A 15,342-nucleotide genomic window follows, 5' to 3' on the forward strand; every position below is an offset into this window, starting at 1 on the left:
CCTGCTATATGAGTAGATGCATGCATATGGAATTCTGTGTGGAAATACAAATTTTTCTGTGCATAAGACGTAGTTGCCACTCGTGGCAGAATCGAGGAACATGCATCTGGTGTGCTATCACATTTTGTGCTTGGCCTATTGCATGTTATGTGCTTACAGCACTGGAGAGGAAAGATTTTGTGTTACATTTGCATTAGGAAACCATGCGCTGAACTTTAGCGCATGACTGTAATGCAAGGTAAATACATCTGCACTTCTGTATCAAAAGAGTATTCCTGGGGGGGGGGGGGGGATCCGTATAACTGTGCAGCATAGAATTCCCCTCCCATGCCAAATTCTACATTTGTCTTGCAGAATTCAATGTGGGAACTAAGAGGCAGAGAGAATATTGCCCCCAAACAGGACAGACAAAGAGAGAGGTTTCTGCATTATTAGCAGAGCCAGAAGAGGAAAGAGGCTAGTAAGCTACCTCTGTGTCTTTCCTTCTGCTAGCTGTTTTTGCTTCTCGGGGTGCAGGTCTAAGTCCTCCCTCCTGTCCCCACATCTAGTGTCAACTGGTCCAGGAACCGACGAGAGGGGGGGGACATTTTGGATCTGGTCCTTGGTGGCATGCAGGGCATAGTGAGAGAGGTGGCAGTGTTGGATCCCCTGGGAAACATTGATCATAACATGATCAAGTCTGAGCTACTATCTGGGATGAACCTGCAAAGGAAATCTACTGTAGCTGCATTTAATTTTCGTAAGGGCGACTATAATAAAATGAGGAAAAGATTAAAAAGAAACTAAAAGGATTGGCTGCAAAGGTTAGGACACTAAATCAAGCATGGACGTTATTCAAAAATACTATCTTGGAAGCCCAGTCCAGATGCATTCCACATATTTGCAAAGGTGGAAAGAAGAGAAAACGTCAGCCATCATGGTTAAAAGGTGAAATAAAAGAGACCATTACATCCAAAAGATTGTCCTTCAAAGAATGGAAAAAAGACCCAAATGATGAAAATAAGAAGCAAACATAAGCACTGGCAAGTCAGATGCAAAGTATTAATAAAGAAGGCTAGAAGAAAATATGAAGAGAAACTTGCTGCAGAGGCTAAAACTCACAGTAACAACTTTTTCAGGTACATCAGAAGCAGAAAGCCTGTGAAAGAATTTGTGGGCCCATTAGATCATGAAGGAGCAAAAGGGACACTGAGGGAGGACAACGCCGTAGTGGAGAAACTGAATGAATTCTTTCCTTCTGTCTTTATGGAAGAAGATGTAAGAGATCTGCCTGTATCGGAAATGGTTTTCAAGGGTGATGATGCGGAGGAACTGAAACAAATCTCAGTGAACCTGGAAGATGTACTGAGCCAAATTGACAAATTAAAAAGTAGAAAATCACCTGGACCGGATGGCATACATCCAAGGGTACTCAAACTTAAGCATGAAATTGCTGATCTACTGTCAGTAATATGTAACCTGTTCTTAAAATTGTCCATAGTACCTGAAGATTGGAGGGTGGCCATGTGACGCTGATTTTTAAAAAGGCTTCTAGGATTGATCTGGGAAATTATAGACCGATAAGCCTGATGTTGTTCCCTTTGTATTGCTCCATGGTGTGACCACACCTTGAGTATTGCATTCAGTTCTGGTCACTGTATCTCAAAAAAGATATAGCGGAATTAGAAAAGGTTCAAAGAAGAGTGACGAAAATGATAAAAGGGTTGGAACTCCTCTCGTATGAGGGAAAGCTAAAGAGGTTAGGGCATTTCAGCTTGGAAAAGAGATGGATGATGGGAGATATGATTGAGGTCTACAAAATCCTGAGTGGTCTAGAACGAGTAGAAGTAAATAGAATTTTCACTTGTTCCAAAAGTACAAAGACTAGGGGACACTCAAGGAAGTTACACGGAAATGCTTTTAAAACAAATTAGTGTATCAGGATTTTAAAAAGGTTTGGACAATTTCTTGAAAGAAAAGTCCATACGCAGCATATACATCTGCTATTGAGAGAGACATGGGAAGCAACTGCTTGCCCTGGGATTTGTAGTATGGAATGTTGCCACGATTTGGGTTTCTGTCAGGTACTTGTGACCTGGTTTGGCCACTGTTGGAAAACAGGATACTGGGTAGATGGACCATTGGTCTGACCCAGTATGGCTACACTTATGTTCTTATGCTGGTTCTATCCCACCATTTTGGTCCAAGTCACTCACTGCTTTGAGGTCTGATTTTGGAGGATGACCTGCTTTTCATAGTTTTTAACTATATTTTAAAACTGCAATGGAGACTGATGGGGGGGGAGAGAGAGGATTGAGTGATAGAAAGAGAGAGAGAGAGAGAGAACTGGCAGCGTGGATCCTTCAGAGTTTGAGCCTGGGGCAGATAGATGGAGAGAGAAAGCTGTGGAAAGGAGCAGTGGCGTACCAAGGGGAGGGCGGTGGGGGCGGTCCGCCCCGGGTGCCCGCCGCTGGGGGGTGCCGCGCGCCTGTCGGCTCTTCGTTTTCATGCTCCCTCTGCCCCGGAACAGGTTACTTCCTGTTCCAGGGCAGAGGGAGCATGAAAACGAAGAGCCGGCAGGCGCGTGGCTGGACGCAATGAGGAATCCTGTGGTAGTTTGGGCAGCAGCGTCCGCTACTCCCGTGGCAAAAATATTTTTTTATTTTTTTGCTGCAGTAGGTGTGTATTTATTTATTTATTTATTGCATTTGTATCCCACATTCCCCCACCTATTTGCAGGCTCAATGTGGCTTACGTAGATTTGATAGCATTGTCATAACAGGATATCGGATACAATTAGTAATGTGTAGCGCTTAGGAAGGGGTAAAGGAAGAGGGAGGAGAGTTGTTAGGATAATTATAGGAGGTGTGCGCTCATAGTTGAGTGGACTTGGTGAGGTTATAAGTTCTCATTGTAGGCCTTGTCGAAGAAGAATGTTTTCAAAGATTTCCAAAAGATAGATATTTCTTTGATTGTATGGGGGCAGAGAGTAGGTATGCCTTTGCTAATCAGGTAGCATGAGCACATCACTGCAAGGGATGGAGGAGTGGCCTAGTGGTTAGGGTGGTGGACTTTGGTCCTGAGGAATTGAGTTCAATTCCCAGCACAGGCTGGGCAAGTCACTTAACCCTCCATTGCCCACCGCATTGAGCCTGCCATGAGTGGGAAAGCACGGGGTACAAATGTAATATAAAATACTACCTGATTAGCACAGAAATATCATGGGAGCCCTTACCGCCTCCTACATAGGTGACAGTAAGGGCTCCCAGTTGTAATGGCCACACACTAATGGGGAAATTAGCATGTGGCCATTTTTTTAAAAACCCCGACCACGTCCATTTTTCAGCCGCATGGCCATTAATACCAAAAAATGTTTAAAAGACCATTTTTACGAGTATGGTAAAAATGATCTTAGCACATAGGGAAACCCTGTGTAAGGTCGCACTAAGGGCACTTTTTACCGCAGCACAGTAGAAATGTCTCTCATATTTTGAGGGCTTCGTTTCCTAGATCCTTAGGGACGTTTGAGAGGAGAGACTGGATAGTCTGAGCTCCTCCAAGTTTAATCTTTTTAAAATACGAAAATCCTCTTTTGAACTGGTATCCCATCCAGTTAAATTGTCTCCTTTATGTTAGCTTCAGGGTGGGATTTGATTTTGAAATCCTTTTTTAGAAACAGATGTTTTCCGTGGATTAATAATTGTTTTCCCAGACCTTTCTCCAGCTACCCAAGATGTTAGGAATTTCTTTCACTTCATCCTTTAACTATTTCCTTTGGTATGTCATATATTTTTTTAATTTCCATGTAAATGTATGATAGTCAGGATAAAATATTTTTGTTACTAAACCAAATAATTAAAAAACCTTTCTCCAGTCTACATCTGTGGGGCTGGGTGGTGGAGCTCTCTGGAGGTCTGAGTAACCTAGTGCACTGATTAACTTAGGGGCACTTTTAATAACGATATTTGGAGGGAATTCATCAAGCAGCATTAGGGCCGTAACACACATTATTTGGCCCATAATGCACTTTGGGGATCTTTTACTAAAGCTTAGCTTCAGTTATCTGCAGCAGGGCCCATTTTATTCCTATGTGCACTGCTGCAGATAACTCGAGCTAAGCTGGGCCCTGCTGCAGATAACTCGAGCTAAGCTTTAGTAAAAGACCCCCTTTATTTGGCGCTAATGCTGCTGTTCCAAAAATACCATGGTGATATTTAAGTTGCGATATACACACATATATTCACATAATTATTTCGCATTGTGGGTTGGTTTGTGTAAGATATGTGGGGGAAGAGAGATCAGGGTGTCATGAATTAACATATTCCTCCTTTAGGTTTAAACAAACGTTGAACTGTATGTTTTATTATCCATGTATCAGATGGTAATATGGAATGTACCATAATTTATGGGCGGAGGTTTGAGCTCAAGTCTAACAATATTTAATGTGAGTAGTTCATGACTTATACATATGTATTATAGATATATGCATACATCGGTGAGTAAGATCTACTTGGGCGCAGCTGTATGTACATACACAAATATTAGGAGGTGGAACATCATATGTGCAATGATGGTTCCATTGTGACACCACCACATATTCCTCTTGGGGATATAATGGGTGTAAACGGTATGGTCTGAGCACATTTAAAACAATTTAAAACACTTTAGCATTTTTTTAAAGTGCATATATATATATATAAAAAAAGATAAATTATTCTGAACCCAAGTTTACTATAGTGAGCCTGTTTTTCTTACAACCAAGCCACAAAAAGGTGTCTGAACTGACCAGATGACCACCGGAGAGAATCGGAGATCACCTCCCCTTACTCCCCTGGTGGTCAGTAACCCCTCCCACCCTAAAAAAACATCTTTAAAAATATTTAGTGCCAGCCTCTATGCCAGCCTCAAATGTCATACTCAGGTCCATCACAGCAGTATGCAGATCCCTGGAGCAGTTTTAGAGGGTGCAGTGCACTTCAGGCAGGCAGACCCAGGCCCATCCCCCCCTACCTGTTACACTTGTGGTGGTAAATCTGAGCCCTCCAAAACCCACCACAAACTCACTGTACCCACATCTAGGTGCCCCCCCTCACCCATAAGGGCTATGGTAGTGGTGTACAGTTGTGGGTAGTGGGTTTTGGGGATCAGCACACAAGGTAGGGGAGCTATGTACCTGGGAGCAATTTCTGAAGTCCACTGCAGTGCCCCCTAGGGTGCCCGGTTGGTGTCCTGGCATATCAGGAGGACCAGTGCACTATGAACGCTGGCTCCTCCCACGACCAAAGGGCTTGCATTTGGTCGTTTCTGAGATGGGCGTCCTTGGTTTCCATTATCGCCGAAAATCAGAAATGACCAAGTCTAGGGATGACCATCTCAAAGGATGACCTAAATGTCAAGATTTGGGCATCCCCAACCGTATTATCAAAATGAAAGATGGACTTCCATCTTCTTTCAATAATATGGGTTTCCCCGCCTCTCCACCAGGACATTTTGCGAGGACGTCCTCAGCAAAACTTGGGCGTCCCTTTCAATTATGCCCCTCTATGTTATTTTGAGGCCCTTGTACTAAAGTGTGGTAGGTTTTGAGGTACTGCACATTTAGGGATAAATTTTATAAATGGTGCCTATTATTTTGATGCCGAAAAAAAAGCTTAAGCGGTATTCTGTAAGCCACACCTAAAGTTCAGCACAGTTTATAGAATACACACTTAAGTGGAAAGTCGCGCATAAATTTTGGCATGATCATTTTTAGCAATAAAAATGCAGTGCAAATGCCCATTCCTAAATTTGTGCGCGGAGCACCATTATTCTGTAATTACGCAGGTATCTTGAAGCCATGCCCCATTCCACCTAAAACGCCCATGACCCTCCCATTTCCACGCCTCCTTTTTGGGAACGCTTGTAAATTGTAGACACAGATCCCACGCCTTACTTTACATGCATCGGTACCAGTTAAATCTAGTGCCAATAATTGCTTGTTAAAAAGCCAATTATTGGCACTAATTGGCTTGTTATTCAATTAAATTGCATGCACAAATCAGAAATGTGCCTAATATTACATGCAAATCACAAATTCAATCTAAGTCTAAACTCTATAATTGGTTACACATTATACTACAAATTGCTCACTAGTAACCTGGATGAGCCAAACTCAAGACCCCTGATGACGCTTTTATAGCGAAACATGAGCATGTCGGGTCCTGGTCGTATGGTGGAATACTATAAGAATATGAGAGAGTGAAACTTTAAAAGAAGGGTAACAACGATTTTAATAAACATATATCTGGAACAATAGATACTGCTAACATTGAAGACTGGCATCTTGGATGTTTATGACTGTCATCATCATTGATTACTTATGACTTATCACTGACATTACAATGGTCTGTTGGAAGAAAGGATATTATTACTTCACAAGTTGGTGGCTTTGATTCATTGAATGTGATTTGAAGAAAGGTTGCTCTTGTGGGAGACTTCAGAACACTGGACTTACAAGTGACTAAAGAGCTATGATCACATATTGATGAAAAATATCGCCAGATATGTTATTTAATTGTGTATTGAAATAGTATCTTGGAGAACTGTGTTTGATTTTAAATGTGTTGGTGAATGTGAGTATGTATGGATTGGTTTGACATAACTATGGGTTAAGGGAATGGATTTAATTTTAGGAAGATTGTACTGATTTACTAATATTACATGCAGAATTTTTGGCAACCTTTACAGAATCAGGGGGTTAATGCAAAAATTAATCTGTAGTAACTATAAAGAAAGAGAAACAACATATTAGCAAAATAAATGGATCAGGAACCATATACATGAACTCAAATTACAAAAACAACTTTCTTTTAAAACGACACATTGAAACTTAGGCATTACCCGCCACCACATTAGCATTATGATAAGACCCTGTGCTTAGCCTCATGAAATACAAATCTATATCAGCTGTCTTAATGGAGCAGTGACAAGGAAAACACAGGAAAATTTCTGCAGCCAGCAGCAAAGTGTTTTGGCATTTAGCCAGAAATAATTTCCTTCTAGCCTGTGTCCCGCCACATACATCAGGAAATGACCATATCATATGGTCAAAAAGTAATATATGTTTATGTAAGACAAAAGTTATAGAGTGGAATTAGATATCTCTTTCTCTAATGGAGTTTCAAAAATAAGAGTTAAACACTGATATCCAGGGTTGTTTTCTAAACATATCTAAAGGCAATATGCTGGGGGATTTTGGAAAATTCACAAATCTTACATTTGAATGCCTGATTCAGGGTTCCAAGTCTTCTGTTTTGCTGTGAACAGCATCATTCTTCACCAGAGTGTGAAGGTTAGACATGAATTGGGCATGAACCAGAGGCAACCCGGGAGAAGAGCTTCACATCACTAGCTGATGTCCGGGGGAAAAAAGGTTGTTTGAGATCATAGTCCTAGGTATGGGAGTTTGACTGGGATTCACTTAAAAGGGATCATTCTATGTATTTATAAAATCTTATATAACATCTACAAATCCAAGTGTCTTACAATAAAACATACACAATAGAGAGCTGCACAGGAATCCCACGAGGATCCCTTCCAGGTTCACGGGACTCCCACGAGGATCCTCTCCAGGTCCACGTGACTCCCACGTGGATGGATGCAGGTCCTATGGGGTTCCCGCGGAAGTGCAGTGTCAAGCCAGCCTACCTATCCTCTCCTTGTGTTTCAAAGCTAGCTTAACAATTATAATAGCACTAAAAAAATTAATGGATGATAGCATTGAAATCCTCGTTATCAGCATGAGGATTGAGTGGAAAAAGAGAGAGAGAACTGGTAGCATGGAACCTTCACTGTTAAGCTGGGTTATTTTACCACAAATTGGGTTATTTTTAGTACAGGGGACAGGCGGGGTTGGAGGAGATTACTTGCAGGGATGGAGGAAATTCCAGTGGGAATGGGCGGTGACAGGTGAAATTTCTGTCCCGTGCAACTTTCTAATACACAATTTGATTAAAGCTAAACCCAGTACTAAGGGGGTCTTTTACTAAAGCTTAGCTTGAGTTATCTGCAGCAGGACCCATAGGAATAAAATGGGCTCTGCTGCAGATAACTCGAGCTAAGCTTTAGTAAAAGACCCCCTGAGTCATAAACAAACTAAAATACATAATACAGGAACACTAAAAATGTGGTCGCTATTTCTAGCAACCCAAAGGTTAACCAATCCACTTGCTGTTGAGGCTTCTATAGGCAGAATCTTTGTTCAGTTTCTCTGCTCCAGGCTGTCCTCCTCCTGCTTGTGAGTGGAGTGGAAAAGTAGCCTACTGCTGAAGTACAGTAGCCTGGAGGAACTGGGTTCAATTCCCACTGCATCTCCTTGTGACTCTGGGCAAATCACTTGATCCTTCATTGCCTCAGGTACAAAGTAAGTACCTGTATATAATATGTAAACCACGTTGTAATCACAGAAAGACAGTATATCAAATCCCATCCTCTTTCCTTTTCTGTTTGCTGATTGTCGTCTAGGCCTGCAGTTCCAGTTTGCATCTAGTTCTTGATTCCAGCCTTATGACATGCCTGATGACTGCAGTTCCAATTCATTGGTACTTCTTGTTCCATCTTTCTGATCTGTTTGTTGTCTCCATTTCTAGGCCTAACTTTCTGGCATATTCCCAGTTCCATCCCCAGCCATAAGGAGGGGCATTTTCGATATGACGTCTAAGTCCGACTTTGGACGTTTTACAAAAACGTCCAAAATCTGAATAGGAAAGAAGGTCATTTTCAAAAGAAAAAAAAAAACGTCTATCTTTTGTTTTTGAAAATACAAAGTTTTGTGATTTGGACATTTTGTTTTTTGGTCCATTTTCAAATAAAAAAACGTCCAAGTGCAAAACACACAAAATCAAGCCATTGGGATGTAGGAGGAGCCAGCATTTTTAGCAGACTGGTCCCCCTGACATCCCAGGAAAGCAATAGATAGCGCTAGGGGGCACTGCAGTGGACTTCATAAAATGCTCCCAGGTACACATCTCACCATTGCTCCCTTACTTGTCTGCTGACGCCCCCCCCCCCCAAAAAAAAAAAAAAACCCCACTACCCCCAACTGTACACCACCACCATATCCCTTACAGGTGATGGGGGCACCAATATACGGGTACAGTGGGTTTCTGGTGAGTTTTGGAGGGCTCACAGTTTCCTCCACAAGTGTAACTGGTAGGGGGAGGTAGAAGCCTGGGTCCATCTGTCTTCAGTGCACTGCACCCGCCACTACACTACTCCAGGGACCTGCATGCTGTTCTAATGGACCTGAGTATAACATCTGAGGCTGGCATAAAGGCTGGCAAGTAATATTTTTCATCACATTTTTGGGGATGTGGGAGGGGGGGGGGGGTAGTGACCACTGGGAGAGTAGGGAGAGGGTCATCCCTGATTCCCTCCAGTGGTTATCTGGTCATTTGGGGCACCTTTTTGTGCCTTATTTGTTATAAAAACAGGTCTAGCTCAAAATGTCTTAGTTTTTAGTCCTGCACATTTTTGTTTTGTTCCATTATGGCCAAAAAACGTCGGTTAGGAACACCCAAATCTCACCCTTAACACGCCCCTAACACACCCCTTGTGATTTGAACGTACTTCTGACGGACTTCATAGCAAAACGTCTAAAAATTGGTTTCGAAAATACTAATGTGGACGTTTTTTGTGAGAAAAACATTTTTTTGACATATTTCTCTTTTGAAATTGAGCCCAGAGTATTGGCCAGATTTTGAAAAGTAGGTTTAGAAGCCTCCGAATCATCTAAAAGTTTGAAAACTGAAAAGTCTAAAAGAATGACGACAGCCCAAAGTTCCTTTAGGGTAATAATCTTCAGTTTCTCCAGGACATTCCTTCATTCCAAAGCAATAAAGATGAAGGACAGGGCTCCACAGGACATCCTTTGAATATTGATCCAAAATGAGAAAAATGGTGAAAAAAAGACTGAAAGGAGCAGCTCGCAGAGTAAAAAACTTGCATCAGGCGTGGATGCTGTTTAAAAACACCATCCTGGAGGTTCAGGACAAATATATTCCACGTATTAGAAAAAAGGGAAAAAAGACTAAACGTCAGCCGGCATGGCTAAACAGTAAGATAAAGGAAATCATTAGAGCCAAAAAACAATCCTTCAGAAAGTGGAGAAGAGAACCAACTGAAAGTAACAGGATAGATCATAAGGAATGCCAAGCCAAATGCAAAGCGGAGATAAGGAGGGCAAAAAAGGACTTTGAGAACAAATTAGCGTTGGAAGCAAAAATACATAGTAAAAACTTTTTTAGATACATTAAAAGCAGGAAACCGGCCAAAGAGTCGGTTGGGCCGCTGGACGAAAATGGTGTTAAAGGGGCGATCAAGGAGGACAAAGCCGTAGCGGAGAAATTAAATGAATTCTTTGCTTCGGTCTTCACCGAGGAGGATTTGGGGGGGACACCGGTGCCGGAAAGAATATTTGAAGCGGGGGAGTCGGAGAAACTAAACAAATTCTCTGTAACCTTGGAGGATGTAATGGGTCAGTTCAGCAAGCTGAAGAGTAGTAAATCACCGGGACCTGATGGTATTCATCCCAGAGTATTAATAGAACTAAAAATGAACTTGCGGAGCTACTGTTAGAAATATGCAATCTGTCCCTAAAATCGAGTGTAATACCGGAAGACTGGAGGGTAGCCAATGTTACTCCGATTTTTAAGAAAGGTTCCAGAGGAGATCCGGGAAATTATAGACCGGTGAGTCTGACGTCGGTGCCGGGCAAGATGGTGGAGGCTATTATTAAGAATAAAATTGCAGAGCATATACAAAAACATGGACTGATGAGACAAAGTCAGCACGGATTTAGTGAAGGGAAGTCTTGCCTCACCAATCTAATGCATTTTTTTGAGGGGGTAAGCAACATGTGGACAATGGGGAGCCGGTTGATATTGTATATATGGATTTTCAGAAGGCGTTTGACAAAGTGCCGCACGAAAGACTCCTGAAGAAATTGCAGAGTCATGGAATCGGAGGTAGGGTATTATTATGGATTAAGAACTGGTTGAAAGATAGGAAGCAGAGAGTAGGATTGCGTGGCCAGTATTCTCAGTGGAGGAGGGTAGTTAGTGGGGTCCCGCAGGGGTCTGTGCTGGGTCCGTTGCTTTTTAATGTATTTATAAATGACCTAGAGATGGGAATAACTAGTGAGGTAATTAAATTCGCCGATGACACAAAATTATTCAGGGTCGTCAAGTCGCAGGAGGAATGTGAACGATTACAGGAGGACCTTGCGAGACTGGGAGAATGGGCGTGCAAGTGGCAGATGAAGTTCAATGTTGACAAGTGCAAAGTGATGCATGTGGGTAAGAGGAACCCGAATTATAGCTACGTCTTGCAAGGTTCCGCGTTAGGAGTTACGGATCAAGAAAGGGATCTGGGTGTCGTCGTCGATGATACGCTGAAACCTTCTGCTCAGTGTGCTGCTGCGGCTAGGAAAGCGAATAGAATGTTGGGTGTTATTAGGAAGGGTATGGAGTCCAGGTGTGCGGATGTTATAATGCCGTTGTATCGCTCCATGGTGCGACCGCACCTGGAGTATTGTGTTCAGTACTGGTCTCCGTATCTCAAAAAAGATATAGTAGAATTGGAAAAGGTACAGCGAAGGGCGACGAAAATGATAGTGGGGATGGGACGACTTTCCTATGAAGAGAGGCTGAGAAGGCTAGGGCTTTTCAGCTTGGAGAAGAGACGGCTGAGGGGAGATATGATAGAAGTGTATAAAATAATGAGTGGAATGGATCGGGTGGATGTGAAGCGACTGTTCACGCTATCCAAAAATACTAGGACTAGAGGGCATGAGTTGAAGCTACAGTGTGGTAAATTTAAAACGAATCGGAGAAAATTTTTCTTCACCCAACGTGTAATTAGACTCTGGAATTCATTGCCGGAGAACGTGGTACGGGCGGTTAGCTTGACGGAGTTTAAAAAGGGGTTAGATAGATTCCTAAAGGACAAGTCCATAGACCGCTATTAAATGGACTGGAAAAATTCCTCATTTTTAGGTATAACTTGTCTGGAATGTTTTTACGTTTGGGGAGCGTGCCAGGTGCCCTTGACCTGGATTGGCCACTGTCGGTGACAGGATGCTGGGCTAGATGGACCTTTGGTCTTTCCCAGTATGGCACTACTTATGTACTTATGTACTTATGTTTTCGTAGCACCTACTCGTATATACAATTAAATTATATAACCACCTACTTGACTGTGTAAAATGCTGTGTTGCCTCCTAAGAGGCCCTTTAACCAAACTGTGGTAAAAAAAATTGGCCTTAGCACATCCTTACACGAATCGTTGCCACATTCTAAAGCTTTTTTTCTGCATGGGTAAAATGGCTGGGTTTTTTTGTAATTTGTGAATTAATGGCCACATGCTAATTTTCCATTAGTGTGTGGCCATTGGCATGTAAGCCCCTACCGCCTCCTTGCTTCTTTATCTCGTCCTTGCAGAAGCAGGAAGTGACATCAAAAGGGGGTGGGACGCAGCAGCAAGGAAGCTCTGGGCTCGGCAGCTGACTAACCAAAGCCTCCTTGTTGCTGCATCTCACCCTTGTGGAAGCAGGAAGTGACATCAAAAGGGGGCAGGACGCAGCAGCAAGGAGGATCTGGGCTTGTCAGCTGACAGGATATGAAAATCGCTGCCACTGCCTGATGCTGTCTACTGAAATGCGGATGCACATTAAGGTATGGAGCAGGGAGCTGTTCCAAGACAGGAGGACACATGTGACAGAGATGTGGAGCCCCTAGGAGCGTGGGGCCCTGTGCGACCGCCCCTGTTGCCCCTGCCTAAGACTGGCCCTGATGCAGCCCATAGATAGTAACATAGTAAGTGATGGCAGATAAAGACCTGTACGGTCCATCCAGTCTGCCCAACAAGATAAACTCATTTACATGGTATGTGATACTTTATATGTATACCCGAGTTTGATTTGTCCTTTCCTTTCTCGGGGCAAGGTATACAATGACTGTGTGGCATTTAGCATGCACTAACAATTAGTGCACTCTAATCCCCCCCCCCCCCTTTACAAAGTGAATGGGCTATGTTGGCATTACCGTGTGGCTTTGTAAAAGGTGTGGGGGGGGGGGGGTAAATCTTTTAGCACATCTTTGTAAAAGGACCCCTGTATATATACCAAATCTCAGCGTGGAGAAATTTATGTATATTTCAATGACATATCAATAGATTTATAAATAGATTGCTGGATAGCAGTGTTCACTTGGATTTGGATTTCTTCCTCACCTTTTCCAAATTCAATCTGTAGGCATGTTGCATTGAAGTACACGGGTTATCTCCCTGGCCAACTAGGCTCACAATCTAAGTTACACCTGAGGCAATGGAGGATGAAGTGATTTGTCTAAGGTCACAGGGATCTTCAGTGAGGGAAATAGACAAGGACTTAATGTACACCTAGGCCAACACCTTGGGATGCTACTTTAATGTGAGTCTTTTTCAGGAAAGTGCTCAAAGATCAATTTTACAATAGTACTTTTTAAAAATAAATAAAAGGATACCTTCTTAGAAACGGTGCAAGAAATTAACATATTTGCTGACAGTGTAATATTTAAATTACCAATGAGTACAACCGTTTAAGATTTATTAGTAGTCAAAGTGCTGATTCAGGGCTTGAACTCCATGCTGCATATGTAAAATCATAAATTTTTATTTAATGGAATAGTAGATGAAGGAATGAGGAGCATTTCATACACTGAATAAATATATCCATCTGCTTGCTCACTTTCTTTGTATTATATTTATCTGAGTTTCATTATTTACTCAGAAGTGTATTCTTTAAAATTGTTGTGCATGTTTACAGAAGACAAATGGGAGACTTTGTAATAAGTATAAATGATACCTCTTAGCTTCTTTATTTTTATTAAATCTTATATACCACTTTACAATTTATCCAAAGCAGTTTACATAAGAACATAGTAACATAACTGTAGCCATACTGAGGCAGACCAAAGGTCCATCAGACCCAGGATCTTGTTTCCAACAGTGGCCAATCCGGGTCACAAGCACCCGGCAAGATTCCAAGAGTAAAACAGATTTTATGCTGTTTGCCCTAGAAACAAGCAGTGGATTTTCTCAAGCCCATGTTAATAATGGCTTATGGGCTTTTCTTTCAGGAAAAACATACATATACATAACAATAATTCACAAATAACTTAATGCCTCCAGTATTCTATTAAGTTATCAAGGTGCAGTATAAGTTGAGCTTTCACTGCACCTTGATTTATCATGGGAGTCATCAACCTCCAGTACAACAGTCCCACATGTTGCAGACTGCCATGGTAAATGAATAACACTGCATGTGAGCTACCCTGTAAGCAGCGCTATTCTAGCATGCTCCTGGCCATGACCTCCCACACCTGCCCTACTGATCTTCCCCTCCCCAATCAACAGCGCCACCTGTATCAAGAGCTCCCCAATCCAGGCCCTCTTAATCAACCCTCACCCAAATAAACCCCCTCCCCCGATCAAGCCTCCCACCCACATAGTAGCGTCCCACTCCTGTGCCAGTACCTTATATCCCTGGTTGTCTAGGGGTTCCCTGACCAGGAGCAACCCCCAGTCACACCTGCCATTTTGGTACCATCCATCAAAATGGCACTCCTAGTGGTAGTCTCAATCATCATCATTCTCCTGGGTGGATGTGAAGGAGTGTATAGAAAACTGATGGTCCCCCTTAAACATACTCCCTCACAGGGCCACATTAAGAGGTCAGGCCTGTGAGGGTATGGTTCAGTCACAGCAAATAAAACCCCAGAAGTGAGACAAACCAGGGAGGCCCAGAACAGCAAGAAGCAGGCCTCCAGAGTATGCTTATACAACATATCTTTGAAGGACCAAAGGGGTAACTGTGAGGTAACAAAGCTTTATTTTGTAACTCTCTACACACTGGAACTGTTCTGTGGACTGATAGGAGCCAGGCTCCATTTTTGTGTGACTACTATTTTATTCCTAGCTGCTTATGTGCAATACTAAGCTAACAGCCTCTGAGAGGAGCAGGTTCCTCTAAGTTTTCCATTTGAACCATACTATTAAAGACCGTGGTGCAGCAATGTTTGCGAAAGCTCCTCTGCTCATGCTCGCTTATGTTACCACAGTGGACCTTCCCATGTTTGTGAAAAAAAACAAATGGGCATCCAGGGGAACATTCATAAGTTCTTTTTTTAAACATTATGTCATATATCTGTGTAGAGGACACAATTGTATGTAGTTTAGTACTGCAGATTCCTAGGAGCCAAATTGGTCATGATATGACAAGACTCTGCAGATTGCAATACTTTTCAGTGGTACATCAGAGGTGCTATCTGAAAGCGATGATGAACGTGT

General features: G+C 42.4%; 1 protein-coding gene across 1 annotated transcript in view; it reads left to right on the forward strand.

The window, feature by feature from the left end:
• The window catches only part of SAMD4A (sterile alpha motif domain containing 4A), a 348,043-nt gene that overhangs the window by 275,285 nt on the left and 57,416 nt on the right, over nt 1-15,342 (forward strand). The window lies entirely within an intron of this gene.

The sequence above is a fragment of the Microcaecilia unicolor genome, chromosome 9, assembly GCF_901765095.1.
Source record: "Microcaecilia unicolor chromosome 9, aMicUni1.1, whole genome shotgun sequence".
Taxonomy (NCBI): Eukaryota; Metazoa; Chordata; class Amphibia; order Gymnophiona; family Siphonopidae; genus Microcaecilia; species Microcaecilia unicolor.